This window comes from Ovis aries, chromosome 4 (genome assembly GCF_016772045.2).
Source record: "Ovis aries strain OAR_USU_Benz2616 breed Rambouillet chromosome 4, ARS-UI_Ramb_v3.0, whole genome shotgun sequence".
NCBI classification, from domain to species: Eukaryota; Metazoa; Chordata; class Mammalia; order Artiodactyla; family Bovidae; genus Ovis; species Ovis aries.
In genome coordinates, this window is record NC_056057.1 from 114,571,256 (window position 1) to 114,589,800 (window position 18,545).

The 18,545-nt window shown below is 41.8% G+C and overlaps 1 pseudogene; it reads left to right on the forward strand.

Moving 5' to 3' along the window:
- Positions 1 to 317: 317 nt before the first annotated feature.
- Positions 318 to 10,424, forward strand: LOC114114575 (GTPase IMAP family member 7-like; annotated as a pseudogene).
- Positions 10,425 to 18,545: the final 8,121 nt, after the last annotated feature.

The window sequence follows — 18,545 nt, forward strand, 5'->3', positions numbered from 1 at the left end:
CCTCAGAAATGCAGATGACACCACATTTATGGCAGAAAGTGAAGAGGAACTAAAAAGCCTCTTGATGAAAGAGGCTACCATGCTCCTTCATGGGATTTTCCAGGCAAGAGTACAGGAATGGGTTGCCTTCTCCAGGGAGCTTCCCGATGCAGGGATCGAACCCTGGTCTCCTGCATTGTAGGCAGATGCTTTACAGTCTGAGCCACCATGCAAAAGTGAAGCACCCACCAAATTATGAGGCAACATTTCTGTCTTTTCAAAAACAAAACACTTTTTTCACTGGCCCCACCCAATCTGCTTCCTGGCTCCGAGGTCTCAGAGGTGCAGCAGTTAGAGCAAACGTCGGGGCTCAAACAGCTTCTCTGGAGGAAACCAGACAGCTCATCAAGCCCTTAAATCAGGTAAGCCTGGCTGAGAACAGATCCAAGGGAGACAGAGCTGCAGGGACAATAGGGAAGGGGAGTCTGGGGAGGGTGTGGATTCTGGCCTGAGAAGGGACCAGGTGCTGTGCAAATAAGTCAGGAGGATGCTGCCAGAGCAGGAGAGGTGGTGGTAGGGAGGGGAGTAAGGATGTCTGTTAACACATTGTCCATGCATCTCATTTTAACAAGACAACATTTTGCTGAATACTGCACCTTCCATCCAGTTGTTGTTGGGATAGACATTAAGTACACTTGATAACCTAGACGTTTCTTTTAATAGGAAATGTGTCCCCAAGGTCTTAAGAGTTGGAAGGCAATTTAGAGATCACTCAGTCTAAATCTCTTTTTTTTTAAATTTAATTGTTATTTTATATTGCAGTACAGCTGTTTTTAGTCACTAAGTTGTGTCTAACTCTTTTCGACCCCATGGACTCTAGCTCCCAGGCTTCTCTGTTCATGGGATTTCCCAGGCAACAATACTGGAGTGTGTTGCTGTTTTCTCAGGGAATCTTCCTGACCCAGGGACCAAACCCGGGTCGCCAGCATTGCAGGCAGATTCTTTACTATTGAGCCACCAGGGAAGCTCATATTTCAGTATCTGTAAATCAACTAAGTTTTTGGCAGGAAATGGGCATTTGAAGACTGTAGTCTGGCACTAAGAGTACTCATTTCTACTGGGCTTATCATTGTTTTGATGTCTTTCCAATGGACTTCAAAACTATACAAACACACACACATACACACAATGAAGAATAGGATTCCTGAAATTTTTTTGCAGATATTTTGGGGCAAGGGTTGGGGTGACTTAAAGTATATCTCACTGGAGATGGACAGAGAAATGACTACATTATCAAGTCTCTTGGAACAATTTTTTGTGTGATTCATTTATCACACAAAATACAATTAGAGTTGTTTGTTTCATTTGCTTTTGATTTTTACTAGGATTTTAAATATACTTTTTGCTGTATGATTATTTAAACTATTTATATGGTTTTAAGATCAAATCAATGAAATATACGCATATCCAAACAAGTGTGACTCCCAGTTTCTGTCCCTGTCCTCTCCCTCCTCTTTTTCCCATACCCATATAAGTAACTTTTTTGTTTGTTTAGTTTTCAGATTATTTGGCCATTGTTTTTTGCAGACGAATGAAAAATATATGTATTACATTTTATATATGTAGATCACATTCCTCCTTGTTAGAGAAATGCTAGTAAACTATACATTATTTTCTTCTTTGCTTTTTCTGCTTAATGCTATATCCTGGAGATGTCTCCATACTAAGATATAAAGATATACCTCATTTTTTCTACAGTTGACCAGTGCTTCACTGTGTGACTATACCTTAGTTAATTCAACTCGGTCCCTACCCTAATGATGGGCATTTGATAGGTTTTTGGTATTCTGAGATTCAAATAGTGGCACAGTTAACAGACTTCTGTGGGCTTCCCAGGTGGCCCAATGGTAAAGAATCTGCCTGCCAATGCAGGAGATGCAGGAGATGTGGGTTCAATCCCTGGGTCATGAAGATCCCTTGGAAATGGCAACCCACTCCAGTATTCTTGCTGGGAAAATCCCAAGGAGAGAGGAGCCTGGGAGGCTACAGTCCATAGGGTCACAAAGAGTTGAACATGACTGAGCACACACACATACGTGCATGTGCACACACACACACAGAGCTTTCTGCATAATTTTCTTCCATATTCTTGTTGAGTACCTTTGGAATAAATCCTGAAATTAAGATTGATAATAAGAGGGTAAATGTGTATGTAAATGCACATATACAAGACCTTGCTACCTTCTCCTCCAGTTGTTTTAGACTGTTCTTTTATTCCCAACCGTCATGCAGGAGAAGATCTGTTTCCCCTACGTCTTTTATTTATTTAAAAAAAGTGTATTTATCTATTTGGCTGCATTGCATCTTAGTTGCAGCATGCAGGATCTTCCTTGCCTCATGTGGGATCTTTCACTGTGACACACGGACTCTGCAGTTGTGGAGGGATTAGTTGCTCCATCGCATGTAGTATCTTAGTTCCCTGACCAGGGATTGAGCCCACATCCCCTGCTTTGCAAGGTAGATTCTTAACCACTTGGCCACCAGGGAGTCCCTCCCCTATACCTTTTATCAACAGATTATGCCAACTATTTTCTGGGATTTTTAAAACCTGTAGGTGAGAAATAGTATCCTACTGCAATATTACATAATTAATTTTAGTTTTTCTATGTCTTGATATGTTTTCTATTACAAGTGGATGTTGGTATATTTTTATATGTTCAAGGGATATTTACATTTTTATTTGAACTGTTTATTCTTATCTCTTACTCCATTTTCTATCAAGTCGTTGGTCCTTTGTTTCTCTACTTTTAGATATTGTTTGTTTGCTAAAGTATTTTTATTGAAGTATAGTTGATTTATTATAATTATAGCCAAGCAGTTCAGTTTTATACATATGTGTGTTTGTGTGTGTGTGCATGTTCAGTCACTTCAATCATAGCCAATTCTCTGCCACCCCATGAACTGTAACCCACCAGGCTCCTCTGTCCATGGAATTCTCCAGGCAAGAATACTGGAGTAGGTTGCCATGCCTTCCTCAAGGTGATCTTCCTAACCCAGGGATCAAACCTGCATCTCCTGTGTTCCCAGCATTGCAGGCAGATTCTTTACTGCTAAGTCACTGTTGAAGCCTATATATATATATATATATATATATATATATATATATATATATATGTTTTCCATTGTAGGTTAATACAAGATATTGAATATAGTTCCTTTTTACTATACAGTAAATTCTTGTTGCTTATGTATGTTATATATAGTGGTATGTATATGTAATGTATATGTATATGTAACATACCAGTATATATAACAAAAGGTCAGCTTTCATTCTAATACCAAATAAGGGTAATGCCAAAGAATGTTCAAACTACTGCACAATTGCATTCATTTCACATGCTAGCAAGATAATGCTCTCAATCCTCCAAGTCAGGCTTGAACCAAGAACTTCCAGATGTACAAGCTGAATTTAGAAAAGGCAGAGAAACCAGAGATCAAATTGCCAATATCCATTGTATCAAAGAAAAAGCAAGAGGATTCCAGAAAAACATCTACGTCTGTTTCATTGACTATGCTAAAACCTTTGATGGTTTGGATCACAACAAACTGTGGAAAATTCTTCAAGAGATGGGAATACAAGACTAGCTTACCTACCTTCTTAGAAACCTGTACGCAGGTCAAGAAGCAACAGTTAGACCCGGACATGTAAGCAGACTGGTTCAAAATTGAGAAAGGAGTATGTCAAGGCTATATATTGTCACCCTGCTTATTTAACTTATATGCAGAGTACATCACACAAAATGCTGGGCTGGATGAAGCACAAGCTGGAATCAAGATTGTTGGGAGAAATATCAATAACAGATATGCAGATGACAACACCCTTATGGCAGAAAGTGAAGAGGAACTATAGAGCCTCTTGATGAAAGTGAAAGAGGAGAGTGAAATAGCTGGCTTAAAACTCAACATTCAAAAAATGAAGATGATGGCATTCAGTCCCATCACTTCATGGCAAATAGATGGGAAAACAATGGAAACAGTAATAGACATTATTTTCTTGGGCGCCAAAATCACTGCAGATGGTGACTGCAGTCATGAAATTAAAAGATGCATGCCCCTTGGAAGAAAAGCTATGAGCAACCTAGATAGCATATTAAAAAGCAGAGATATTACTTTGCTGACAAAGGTCTGTATAGTCAAAGCTATGTTTTTTCCAGTAATCATGTATGGATGTGAGAATTGGACCATAAAGAAGGTGAACACCAAAAAATTGATGCTTTTGAACTGTGGTGTTGGAGAAAACTCTTGAGAGTCCCTTGGACTGCAAAGAAGTCAAACTAGTCAATCCCGAAGGAAATCAACCCTGAATATGCACTGGAAGGACTGAGGCTGAAGCTGAAGTTCCAATACTTTGGGCACCTGATGGGAAGAGCCGACTCATTGGAAAAGACCTTGATGCTGGGAAAGATAGAAGGCAGGAAGAGAAGGGGACAACAAAGGTCGAGATAGTTGAATGACATCACGGACTCAATGGACATGAGTTTGAGCAAGCTTTGGGGGATGGTGAAGGAAACGGAAGCCTGGCATGCTGCAGTCCCTGGGGTCAGAAAGAATCTGACAGGACTAAAGGACTGGACAGCTACTATGTATCTTTAAACCCCACACACCTAATTTATCCCTCTTTCCTGATTTTCCCCTTTGGTAATCATAAGTTTGTTTTCTGTGTCAGTTAGTCTGTTTCTGTTTTGTAAGTAAGTTTATTTTATTTATTTTTGATTCCACATACAAATGATATCATGTGATATTTGTTTTTCTCTAACTTCCCTCAATATGATAACACCTCAGTTCATACATGTAGTTGCAAATGGCATTATTTCATTTTGTTTTACGGCTGAATAAAATCCCATTGTATATATGAACTGCATCTTCTTTATACATTCATCTGTCAATGGACATTTAGACTGTTTCCGTGCCTTAGCTATTATAACAGAACTGCTATAAAGCTGAAACTCCAATGCTTTGGCCACCTCATGGGAAGAGTTGACTCATTGGAAAAGACTCTGATGCTGGGATGGATTGGGGACAGGAGGAGAAGGGGACAACAGAGGACGAGATGGCTGGATGGCATCACTGACTCGATGGACATGAGTCTGAGTGAACTCCGGGAGTTGGTGATGGACAGGTACTGGGGTCCAGCCTCGGTTGGATCCAGGGTATCCTCAGGGGGATGGTGTCAGCGACCTAGACGGATAATTTATTTAGAGATATAGAAAGATATAAAGAAGGGATATAGCAGTTAGGAAAATAAAGGAAAGAGGCTTATGTTCCTTGGTTTACACAGAAAATCAATAAAGTCTCGAGATAAGAGACTTGCACCATTTACAAAGGCCACAGGTGCCCTCCAGGTCTCCCGAGGGAGTGAAGACGCAGGGCGCCTTCCTGTTCAGGTCTTAGAAGCCCAGGCAAATAAGTAAACATGGGGGACCTCTGTGCTCCAGATGGGAATTAGCCTGAAAACGAGAGTAAGAAAGAAAAGACGACACGGGGAAACCAGGCTTTCGTGGAGCTGGTCTTGGTCCTGGTCCATCTCTTTATTTTTCAGGGAAGCTTTTATACTTTAAGTTGTACATAGAGATAAATGTAAGAAACAGAGTCACACAGGGTCAGCTGCTCTGACCCTTATCTAAAGACAGAGTGTTCTTTGCATACCTTTGTTCTTACAAGGGTCTTATGTTTGTTTACAATATCTTCTGGTCTGGAGACCACTTAACATTTTATGGCCTCATCTTTCTTTCTATTGATAAAGGTTACAATCAGAAAACTTGTTTTCCTTTAAGATCTACTTAGTCTTAAGATAGTGATAAAGTTCCATTCTTACATAGCAAGGATACAACGGTTTATAACAAAGAAAGAGGAGTACAGAGATTTATAACAAAGAGAAAATTCATTAACTCAAAAGTCTAGTATTGCTAACATCAAAACTACTATATTTCTTTTTCTACATTCCAATTACATTGATTAACATACTCCCAGGTGCCTAAGGATATGGAGGCCTGGAGGCAATCATTAACTCAGCAATGAAACCCTTCACCAACATGATTTTTATCTTTAGAGAAACCTTATGCTAACTAAGACTTTCAAAATACTCCAAATTCTCTGGGCTGTTTATGGTTGAGAGGTTGTAAACAATCATGCGCATAGTAGCAAGACTGTGGATAATCCTGTCACACAAGCTAGTCTGCCAGCAGAGAGGTTTGACCTGAGACACTCCTTTTATATGCAGGAGACTATTAACTGGAGCTCTAAGTTAATTTGCCAGAGAAAGGTGGTCGGGGATAGCCCCTGTTAATGTCAGAAGAGTGTAGTATAACAGACAGATTTTGGTTTTGGGGGTAGATGGTCAAGCAGATCTAGGGGATATCTTGAGTCTTGATCCGCCTCACCTGCATGACCTTGTCATGGGTGGAGTCGAGGAGTCCCTCGAGTCCTGACCAGCCTTTGCCCATCAGGGCTCTTCCTTATGACCTTTGCCATGGGTGGGATCTCCGGTGCTGGCTCCCAGCAGACAGGGAGGCCTGGCGTGCTGCAATTTATGGGGTCGCAAAGAGTCAGACACGACTAAGTGACTAAACTGAACTGAACTGAACTGATTAACATAGAGGAGAAGGAAATGGCAATCCACGCTGGTATTCTTGCCTGGAGAATGCCAGGGACAGAGGAGCCTGGTGGGCTGCTGTCTATGGGGTCACACAGAGTCGGACACGACTGAAGCAACTTAGGAGCAGCAGCAGCTATGAACATAGAGGCGCATGCATCTTTTCAAACTAGAATTTTGTTTGAATATATGTCCAGGAGTAGGATTATTGGATCATATGACAACTCCATTTTTAATTTTTTTAGGATCTTCCGCACTGTTCTCCACAGAGGCTCTACCAATCATGTTCCCACCAACAGTGCAGGAGGGTTCCCTTTTCTCCACCCTCTCTCCAGCTTTTATTGTAGATTTTTTGATCATGGCCATCAAATCATTGCTGTGAGGTGATACATCATTATAGTTTTCATTTGCATTTCTTGAATAGTTAGTGATACTGAGCATCTTTTCATGTGCTTATTGGCCATCTGTACAGATATTCTTTGTATACAAGTGAAATGACCCCTCTTTTATATAAGTAAGAAAAAATTTTCCCCTAGTTTGACAGTTGTGTTTTAATTTGTGTATGGTGGCATTATTCTTCCACATTATCATTTTGATTTTTATATAATCAAATTTAGGAGTCTCTTTCCTTGTGGTGGTTTAGTAGCTAAGTTGTCTGACTCTTTTGTGACCTCATGGACTATAGCCCACCAGGCTCCTCTGTCCATTGGGGTTCTGAGGCAAGAATACTGAAGTGAGTTGCCATTTCCTTCTCCGGGGGTTATTCCTGACCCAGGGATTGAACCCCAGGTCTCCTGCATTGCTGGCAGATTCTTCACTGACTGAATCAACAGGGAAGCCTGTCTCTTTCCTTACTCTATTTCAAATTTTAAAAATATTTTCCTGACCTCTAGGTTACAAAGATTTATCCATGTTTCTTCTATTATTTATACGGAATTTTCAACATTGGAAATTCTAACCTATTTGGAGTTTGAAAGGCACCAGGAAATGGATGCAGTTTTATCTTTTTGTATATGATTGTCTCCATGTTGCTTATTAGTCTATCTTTCTTCCTCTTGATGTGAGAGACTACCTTATTGAATATAAATGCTGCATAATGTAAATGAATTGAATATAAATAAATATAATGTGGTTAATTTGGTCTATTTCCAAATTTTCTGTTTTTGCTTTGCTGTTCTCTCTACTCAGGAACCAACATCATACTGCTTTAATTATAGAAACTGTGATGGTAAGTCATAAGGGGCTTTCCCTTCCTGGCTCCCCATTGCACACTTCATTCAGACAGACAGCAGCTATAACAGGCCTATTCAGCCATTGGTCAGGCATCCGAGTGGGCCCTTCCTGCCAAGCATGTGAGCAACTGTTAACCAGCAACCAATTAACAGACTCCTTCTGCCATTGATGAGGCCACTGAAAGTCCCTTCCCCCTCTCTATTGTATATAAAAGGACCCTGAATCCTGACCAAGATGAGAGGGTTCTTAGAGACACTAGACTGCCATTTACTCAGTCTGCTGGCCTTCTGATTAAAGTCATCATTCCTTGCTCCAACAACTCGTATCCGGATTTATTGGCCTGTTGTGCAGTGAGCAGAACAGCTTGGGCTTGGTAACAGACCTGACACTCCTTTGTGGGGATACTGGAACTACTTTGCTGTTTTATCCACAGCAATTAAACTGTTTAATTTTTCTGTTTCTTTTGCGAACAATGTGGATAACAGAATATTACAAATTTCAGGGAGGCTGCTGCTGCTGCTGCTGCTAAGTCACTTCAGTTATGTCCGACTCTGTGCAACCCCATAGACGGCAGCCCACCAGGCTCCCCCGTCCCTGGGATTCTCCAGGCAAGAACACTGGAGTGGGGTGCCATTGCCTCCTCTGTTCAGGGAGGCAAAAGAAGTTTAAAAAAGACTTGAGAATGGTTCCTACTTACCTCAATTGACTCTTTTCCCCTCTCCTTCCTTTTCTTAAGGTGGAGTCTGGGTACCCCAGAGCCTCTTGATGTAAACATGGCTACCACCCCTAACAATGCTCTGAGGATCCTGTTGGTAGGGAAGACCGGATGTGGGAAAAGTGCGACTACAAACACTATCCTCCGGGGAAAAGTATTCGACTCTAGGGTTGCTGCCCAAGCTGTTACCAAAACTTGTCAGAAAGCATCCCGGGAATGGAAGGGGAGAGAGCTTCTTGTTGTTGACACCCCAGGCCTCTTCGACACCAAAGAGAGCCTGAACACCACCTACAGGGAAATCAGCCTATGTGTCCTCACATCCTGTCCCGGCCTCACGCCATCGTCTTCATCCTGCAGCTGGGCCGCCACACACAGGAAGAGCAGCAAACCATGGTGTTGGTCAAGGCTTTGTTTGGGGAAGCAACCATGAAGTATATGATCATCTTATTCAGTCGCAAAGAGGAGCTGGAGGACCAGAGCCTGAGCAATTTTCTGGAGGGTTCGGATAGAAACCTATGAAGCCTCCTGCAGGAGTGTGGAGACCGCTGCTGTGCTTTTGATAACAGCAAAAACACAGAGCAGGCTGAGAAGGAAGCTCAGGTGCAGGAGCTGGTGGAGCTGATAGACAAGATGGTGCAGAACAACCAAGGAGCTTACTTTTCTGACCCCATTTATAAGGACATAGACCAAAAGCTGAGACAACAGGAGGAATACTTGATGAAAAAATTGCTGATACATTTAACATGCAAATTGAACAAGTAGAAGTGGAATGTGCCTATAAACCACCAGAAGAAAAGATGAAAAAAATTAAATCGATAACAGACAAGTATAATGAACAAATGAAAAATGTAAGGGAAGAAGCTGAGAAGAGTATATTGCAAGCCGTTTTCGACAAGATTAAAAACATGCTTTCAAAAATATGGCAAATGTTGTGGAAGTAATATACTGTAATTTTATTTTTACTTCTCAATTTACTATAGCTTGTTAATATGAAAGTAAAAGTGAAGTCACTTAGTCGTGTCCATCTCTTTTCAACCCTATGGATTGTAGCCTGCCAGGCTTCTCCGTCCATGGGATTTTCCAGGCAGAAATACTGGAGTGGGTTGCCCTTTCCTTCTCCAGGGGATCTTCCCAACCCAGGGATGGAACTTGGATCTCCCACAGACTCTTCACCATCTGAGGCACCAGGGAATCCCTTTCTTGTTAACATGGTACTTTGTGTTTTCCTAAAATGGTTAAAACCATGTCTTATTTCTGATTTCTTCTTACAGTCTAACCTTACTCTCTCCATTGAGTTATGGGTCTATGTCCCCTACCTTGAAATTGAATGGACTTTGTGACTGCTTTGAGAAATAGTGGGTGGCTGAAGCAACACCATGTGACTTCTAAGGTTGAAGGAGATCCAACCAGTCCATTCTAAAGGAGATCAGTCCTGGGTGTTCTTTGGAAGGAATGATGCTAAAGCTGAAACTCCAGTACTTTGGCCACCTAATGTGAAGAGGTGACACATTGGGAAAGACTTCTAAGGTTAGATAGGTAAAAATGCCTCCTTGCTCTCCCGTGGTGCTTACCCTTGGAATTTGCCCACCATCTTGTGAGGAAGCCCAAGTAGAAGCCAAGTAACCCCCAGGAAGAGGACCTGAAGTCACTGGCCCTCTCCCTGGCTGATATTTCATCTGCCAGCCAGAACCACTTGCTGGCTAGGCAAGTGGCAACACAGAGTGAATTCTCTAGCTGCCAACTGATGAAACTGCAAAGAGCAAAGATGAGCCATTCCCACGGGGCCCTACCCAAACTGCAAATTCATGAGAAGAATAAATGATTGCTGTTGTTTTAAACCACTAAGTTTGGGGATGGTTTGTTAAGGAGTGAGCGTCAACCACAATTAAATGTCTCTGTAGCTCATTGCCCAGCACTCCTGGCTCCTGCCTGTCCTCACACACAATGCCAATGAATTTAAGAGTTTGTGAAATTGACATAACCAGGTAATGATTCATTTGGTAGAGTTCAGAAATTCAACTTAGGAAAATTCAAATGAGAAACCCTGCATACATTAAGTGTAGGCCCCACTGGTGTGTTATTTCAATCCACACCTATGAGAACTTTGTTAAGAGAACCACACCAATGCAGCATGGGCTTCTCTGGCACCATTATTCTGTGGTTGGTGGAGATGTGGAAGTAAATTCTCTTAGTGTTTTTCTCTCTCCTTTTTTAAGGTACCATCCTAACTTAAAGTGTTCCTGACTGTAACTTAAAAAAAAAAAAAAAAAACCCTTCTGTGCCAAATATTTTTCATTTGCTTCTGCACACCCACACTTCACCCCTCTTCACTCTAACTTCTTGCATGGGAGGCTGATCTACATGGACAGCATCAATGGGATCTCTTGCTCTCTGACCTCTGCTTGGTTTCTGCCAAACCCCTTTGGCAGAGATCTCCAAGCAGGAGGTCTCTTGAAGGCAGAAAAGCAAGGTCAGGGTATCTGTTCTCCATTCTCGCTACCTGCAGGTCATCTCTGACTAGTTGCCAAAGGTCATAGCTCCTCTCCTGTAGGCCTTACTACCCAACTCTCTGCATTCCAGCTTTGTTCACCTCTTAGGGTATGGATGTTTTTTCTTCACTGTTACTAGCTCTCTCCCTTGTCATTTGTAAACCTTGTAACCACAGCTTTTAGGCAGCCCCTTCACTAGCATCTCCTCCAAGTACTTCATTATACTAGGTCATCTCTTTTCTGCTAGAGTCCTGACAGATACATCTTATGATGTGTGTGTGTGTGTGAAAGTCACTTAGTCATGTCCAATTCTTTGCGACCTTGTGGCCTGTACAATCCATGGAATTCTCCAGGCCAGAATACTAGAGTGGGTAGCCTTTCCCTTCTCCAGGGTGTCTTCCCAACCCAGGGGGAACCCAGGTCTCCTGCGTTGCAGGTGGATTCTTTCCCAGCTGAGCCTATGATACCAACTTCTTTTTCTATTTCAAAGAATTTCCTGATTATTGTTTCATTTGTTTTTTTTTTTTTTTCTTTCATCCCCTGCCAGGAGGAAAGTCTCACCTGACTGTTGAAATCTCTGGGAAAAGTTTACCCACATACACTGTGACAGTGAGCAGATAAAATTTCTGACCTGCTAAAATAATTGCAAAGATTCAAAAATAGAGGGATGACTTTACAGTATTTATAATTATGGCAGATAACTCAAACTCAAATTGCAAAATTTCAGTGATAGAGGGATGATTTTATAAGTAATTATGGAAGATAACTCAAACTCAAATATCTGGAATTTTTACAGTTGTCCTTTGTTTTGTCTCTGAAAGGGACTGAGGGTATCTATTGCATTGGTGAACTTTAGGGAGAAAGGGATTGGAGATTAAATCTTGAGGAAATAGCATCTCAAATACATGCTTTTCCTAAGGTTTATAATAAATATTATGAATGAAGTAAAGGCAACATGGAAGGGAAGCCCATTGTGAGAAAACATTCATAGTATATGTGAAATAACACTGCAGGCCCCAACTGCTATTTGCTATAACACAATTATTACAGAAAGCTCCTTGTGAATGATTCATTCAGTCCGTTCAGTTCAGTCACTCAGTCATGTCCAACTCTTTGCGACCCCATGAACAGCAGCACAGCAGGCCTCCCAGTCCATCAAAAACTCCCATAGTCCACCCAAATCCATGTCCATTGAGTCGGTGATGCCATCCAACCACCTCATCCTCTGTTGTCCCCTTCTCTTCCTGCCCTCAATCTTTCCCAGCATCAGAGTCTTTTCAAATGAGTCAGTCCTTTGCATCAGGTGGCCAAAGTACTGGAGTTTCAGCTTAAGCATCAGTCCTTCCAATGAACACCTAGGACTGATCTCCTTTAGGATGGACTGGTTGGATCTCCTTGCAGTCCAAGGGACTTTCAAGAGTCTTCTCCAACACCACAGTTCAAAAGCATCAATTCATCGGTGCTCAGCTTTCTTTATAGTCCAACTCTCACATCCACACATGACCACTGGAAAAATCATAGCCTTGACTAGATGGACCTTTGTTGGCAAAGTAATGTCTCTGCTTTTGAATATGCTATCTAGGTTGGTCATAACTTTCTCCTTCCAAGGAGTAAGCGTCTTTTAATTTCATGGCTGCAATCACCATCTGCAGTGATTTTGGAGCCAGGGAAAATAACGTTAGCCACTGTTTCCACTGTTCCCCCATCTATTTCCCATGAAGTGATGGGACCAGATGCCATGATATTAGTTTTCTGAATGTTGAGCTTTAAGCCAACTTGTTCACTCTCCTCTTTCACCTTCTTTAGTTCTTCACTTTCTGCCATAAGGGTGGTGTCATCTGCATATCAGGTTATTGATATTTCTCCTGGCAATCTTCATTCCAGCCTGTGCTTCCTCCAGCCCAGCATTTCTTGTGATGTACTCTGCATAGAGGTTAAATAAGCAGGATGATAACGTACAGCCTTGACGTACTCCTTTTCCTATTTGGAAACAGTCTGTTGTTCCATGTCCAGTGCTAACTGTTGCTTCCTGACCTGCATATAGGTTTCTCAAGAGGCAGGTTAGGTGGTCTGGTATTCCCATCTCTTTAGAATTTTCCACAGTTTATTGTGATCTACACAGTCAAAGACTTTGGCATAGGCAATAAAGCAGAAGTAGATGTTTTTCTGGAACTCTCTTGCTTTTTCCATGATCCAGTGGATGTTGGCAATTTGATCTCTGGTTCCTCTGCCTTTTCTAAAACCAGCTTGAACATCTGGAAGTTCACGGTTCATGTATTGCTGAAGCCTGGCTTGGAGAATTTTAAGCATTACTTTACTAGTGTGTGAAATGAGTGCGATTGTGAGGTAGTCTGAGCATTCTTTGGCATGGCCTTTCTTTGGGACTGGAATGAAAACTGACCTTTCCCAGTCCTGTGACCACTGCTGAGTTTTCCAAATTTGTGGGCATATTGAGTGCAGCACTTTCACAGCATTATCCTTCAGGCTTTGAAATAGCTCAACGGGAATTCCATCACCTCCACTAGCTTTGTACCTAGTGATGTATCCTATGGCCCATTTGACTTCACATTCCAGTATATCTGACTCCAAGCAAGTGATCACACCATCGTGATTATCTGGGTTGTGAAGATCTTCTTTGTACAGTTCTTCTGTGTATTCTTGCCACTTATTCTTAATATCTTCTGCTTCTGTTAGGTCCATACCATTTCTGTCCTTTATCGAGCCCATCTTTGCATGAAATGTTCCCTTGGTATCTAATTTTCTTGAAGAGATCTCTAGTCTTTTCCATTCTATTGTTTTCCTCTATTTCTTTGCATTGATCGCTGAGGAAGTCTTTCTGATCTCTCCTTGATATTCTTTGGAACTCTGCATTCAAATGGGTATATCTTTCCTTTTCTCCTTTCTTTTTCACTTCCCTTCTTTGCACAGCTATTTGTAAGGCCTCCGCAGAGAGCCATTTTGCTTTTTAGGATTTCTTTTCCTTGGGGATGGTCTTGATTCCTGTCTCCTCTACAATATCATGGTACTCTGTCTATCAGATCCAGTCCCTTAAATCTATTTCTCACTTCCTGTGTATAATCCTAAGGGATTTGATTTAGGTCATAGCTGAATGGTCTAGTGGTTTTCCCTACTTTCTTCAATTTAAGTCTGAATTTGTTAAGAAGGAGCTCATGATCTGAACCACAGTCAGCTCCCGGTCTTGTTTTTGCTGACTGTCTAGAGCTTTTCCAACTTTGACTGTAGAGAATATAATCAGTCTGACTTCAGTGTTGACCATCTGGTGATGTCCATGTGTAGAGTCTTCTCTTGTGTTGTTGGAAGAGGGTGTTTGCTATGACCAGTGCATTTTCATGGCAAAATTCTGTTAGGCTTTGCCCTGCTTTATTCTGTACTCCAAGGCCAAATTTGCCTGTTACTCCAGGTGTTTCTTGACTTCCTACTTTTGCATTCCAGTCCCCTATAATGAAAAGGACATCTTTTCTAGGTGTTAGTTCTAGAAAGTCTTGTACATCTTCATAGAACCATTCAACTTCAGGTTCTTCAGCGTTACTGGTCGGGGCATAGACTTGGATTACCATGATATTGAATGGTTTGCCTTGGAAATGAACAGAGATCATTCTGTCGATTTTGAGATTGCACCCAAGTACTGCATTTTGGACTGTTTTGTTGAGTATATAGGCTATTCCATTTCTTCTAAGGGATTCCTGCCTGCAGTAGTAGATATAATGGTCATTTGAGTTAAATTCACCTATTCCAGTCCATCTTAGTTCTCTGATTCCTTGAATGTCAATGTTCACTCTTGTCATCTCCTGTTTGACTACTTCCAGTTTGCCTTGATTCATGGACCTGACATTCCAGGTTCCTATGCAATATTGCTCTTTACAGCATCGGACCTTGCTTCTATCACCAGTCACATCCACAACTGGGTGTTGTCATTCTTTCTGGAGTTACTTCGTCACTGATCTCCAGTAGCATATTGGGCATCTACCGACCTGAGAAGTTCATCTTTCAGTGTCATATCTTTTGCCTTTTCATACTGTTCATGGGGTTCGCAAGACAAGAATACTGAAGTGGTTTGCCATTCCCTTCTCCAGTGGACCACATTCTGTCAGACCTCTCCACCATGACCCGTCCATCTTGAGTGGCCCCACACGGCATGGCTTAGTTTCATTGAGTTGGACAAGGCTGTGGTCCGTGTGATCAGTTTGGCTAGTTGTCTGTGATTGTGGTTCCAGTCTGTCTGCCCTCTGATGCCCTCTCCCAGTGCCTTCCATCTTACTGGGATTTCCCTTACCTTGGACGTGGCGTAGACATAGGGTATCTCCTCTTGGTCACCATTCCTGACCTTGGACGTGAGGTATCTCCTCATGCCACCACTCCTGACCTTGGACGTGGGGTGTCTCCTCTCAGCTGCTACTGCACAGTGTAGCCGCTGAAGGAAGGATCTAGAAACTGGTTCTGTGAAGTTTAGTTCTTCAACTAATTCAGTAGGTAAAGTGCTTTTTAAGAAAAGAGGACATTTTGATGATAAGGACAACTTCTAGAACTGAGAAATTCTTGGGGTTCTTCTCTAGAGCAATGGCCTCCTTAGTCAAGAGGGTGATCTGTATGTAACCATGTGATTTAACAAGGGAGGCTCCACATGGACTCCACTGTGTGCCCCACCCAATAGGGTGACAGTTGCCTCTCACCTGACTGTTCTTGGAGATCACTACTTGACCTACTGAGAATGGATTTTGACAGCATCTAAACCTGGTGAATAGGGTCAATGATCAAATTTGGAAGCATGCTTCTGGATGAAAATAAAAAGAATCTACAAATCAGAGACAAGTTTTCCACTGTGGCATTTAAGTTCAAAGATGACTCCATCAGAGGAGTTCCAGAAGTGTTGAGTAATGAGCCCTCAAGGTCAAAGGAGGCATGTTCCTGACACAGCAGTCAGTTGTAAAGTTATGTGTCCATAATCCATGAAGAACCAAAAGTTCATTTCAATCATAATTTGTTGAATACAGATGCAAAATTACTTAATTTCTAGAAGGTATAGAATACATAGAAGTCTTTGATAAATTCACCTAACAAGTCTGGAATGGAGGCCAACAAAGCCTGTTCTTACTATGTGCTTGTTATTCAGTTGCTAATTCTTATTCAAATCTTTGCAACCCATGGACTGCAGCATGCCAGGCTCCCTGTCCTTCACTATCTCCCAGATTTTGCTCAGATTCATGTGCATTGAGTTGATGATGCTATCTAGCCATCTCATCCTCTGCTCTCCCCTTCTCCTTTTGATGTCAATCTTTGCAAACATCAGGATCTTTTCCAGTGAGTCAGCTCTTTGCATCAGGTGGCCATAGTATTGAAGCTTCAGCATCAGTCTTTCCAATGAATATTCAGGACTGACTTCCTTTAGGATTGACTGGTTTGATCTCCTTGTAGTCCAAGGGACTCTCAAGAGTTTTCTCCAACACCACAATTCAAAAGCATCAATTCTTTGGCACTCAGCTTTCTTTATGGTCCAACTCTCACATCCATAGAGAACTACCAGACAAATCATAGCTTTGACTATATGGCCCTTTGTGAGCAAAGTGATATCTTTGCTTTTCAATATTTTAATATGCTGTCTAGGATTATCATAGCTTTCTTTCCAAGGAACAAGTATCTTCTAATTTCATTGCTGCAGTCTCTGTCCACAGTGGTTTTGCAGTCCAAGAAAATAAAATCTGTCACTGCTTCCACTTTTCCCTCTTCCGTTGGCCATGAGGTGATGGGATGCTGACATGCCTCTAATGAGAAAAGCTGACCTCCAAAGTACACTGGCCTTGGACATGATCACTGCCTTGTAAGGAAACATTAGTGTCATTATCCAAATTGAATATAGTGTGTTCCTACTGATGAGGCTGTTAATGTGTCATCTTTATTAAGTTACAAAAGGGCACAAGTTAACACCATGAGTGATCCCACTTCCTACATGGGGGAAGTAGTAGTTCAATGATTCAGACGACAAGATTCTTGGCAGAAAAGTTGTCATTGATTTGGGGAACCACTGTCTTCACCTACGTTCTCTCTAACAAGTAACTCTATTGTTGCTGTGGCATATGCCTCCAGTGCAGCCAGGGAGCCACCAAAGGAGCCACCTCCATGCTGGTGAGAGCCCAGGGAGAGGGAGCCTCTGAGATCGTGAGAGTTGATCACGGGTTAGAGAGGTGAACCAGCAAACTGGACCCATGCAATTGAGGGCTCCCCTGTCCTAGAAATGTGCCTTCTGCTTACCTCTCCAGTTCCCAGTTGTTATTTATGTTCTTCAGTCATGTCTGACTCCTTGCAACCCATGGACTGCAGTATAACAGGCTTTCCTGTCCTTCACCATCTCCAGGAGCTTCTCAAACTCATGTCCATTGAGTCAGTGACACCATTCAACCATCTCATCCTCTGTCAGCCCCTTCTCCTGCCTTCAGACTTTCACAGCATCAGGGTATTTCTAATGAGTCAGCTCTTTGCATCAGGTGGCCAAAGTATTGGAGCTTCATCATCAGTCCTTCCAATGAATATTCAGGGTTGATTTCCTTTAGGATTGACTGGTTTGATCTCTGTGCAGTAAAAGGGACTCTCAAGAGCCTTTTCCAACACCACACTTCAAAACATCAATTCAACCTTCTTTATGGTCCAACTCTCACATCCGTACTGACTACAGGAATAAACATACCTTTCACTATACAAACCTGTATTGGCAAAGTAATGTTTCTGCTTTTTAATATGCTGTCTAGGTTTATCATAACTTTTCTTCCAAGGAGCAAGTGTCTTTTAATTTCATGGCTGCAGTCACTATTTGCAGTGATTTTGGAGCCCATGAAAATAATGTCTGTCACTGTTTCCATTGTTTCCCCATCTTTTTGCCATGAAGTGATGGGACCAGATGCCATGATCTTCATTTTTTGAATCTTGAGCTTTAAGCCAGCTCTTTCACTCTCCTCTTTCACTTTCATCAAGAGGCTCTTTATTTCCTCTTCCCTTTTTGTCACAATGGTGCTGTCATCTGCTAATCAGAGGTTATTGATGTCTCTCCTGGCAATCTTGATTCCAGCTTCTGCTTCATCCAGCCTGGCATTTCTCATGATGTACTTTGCATATAAATTAAATAAACAGGGTGACAATATACAGCCTTGACATACTCCTTTCCCAATCTGGAACTAGTTCACTGTTCCATGTCTGGTTCTAACTGTGGCTTCTTGACCTGCATCCAGACTTCTCAGGACACAGGTAAGCTCGGTTGGTATTCCCATCTCTAAGAATGTTCCACAGTTTGTTGTGGTCCACACAGTCAAAGGCTTTAGTGTAGTTAATGAAGCAGAAATTGATGTTTTTCTGGAATTCTTTTCTGTTTTCTATAATCCAACGAATGTTGGTGATTTGATCTTTGGTTCCTCTGAATCCAGCTTTTACTTCTGGAAGTTTTTGATTCGTGTACTGTTGAAGTAGCTTG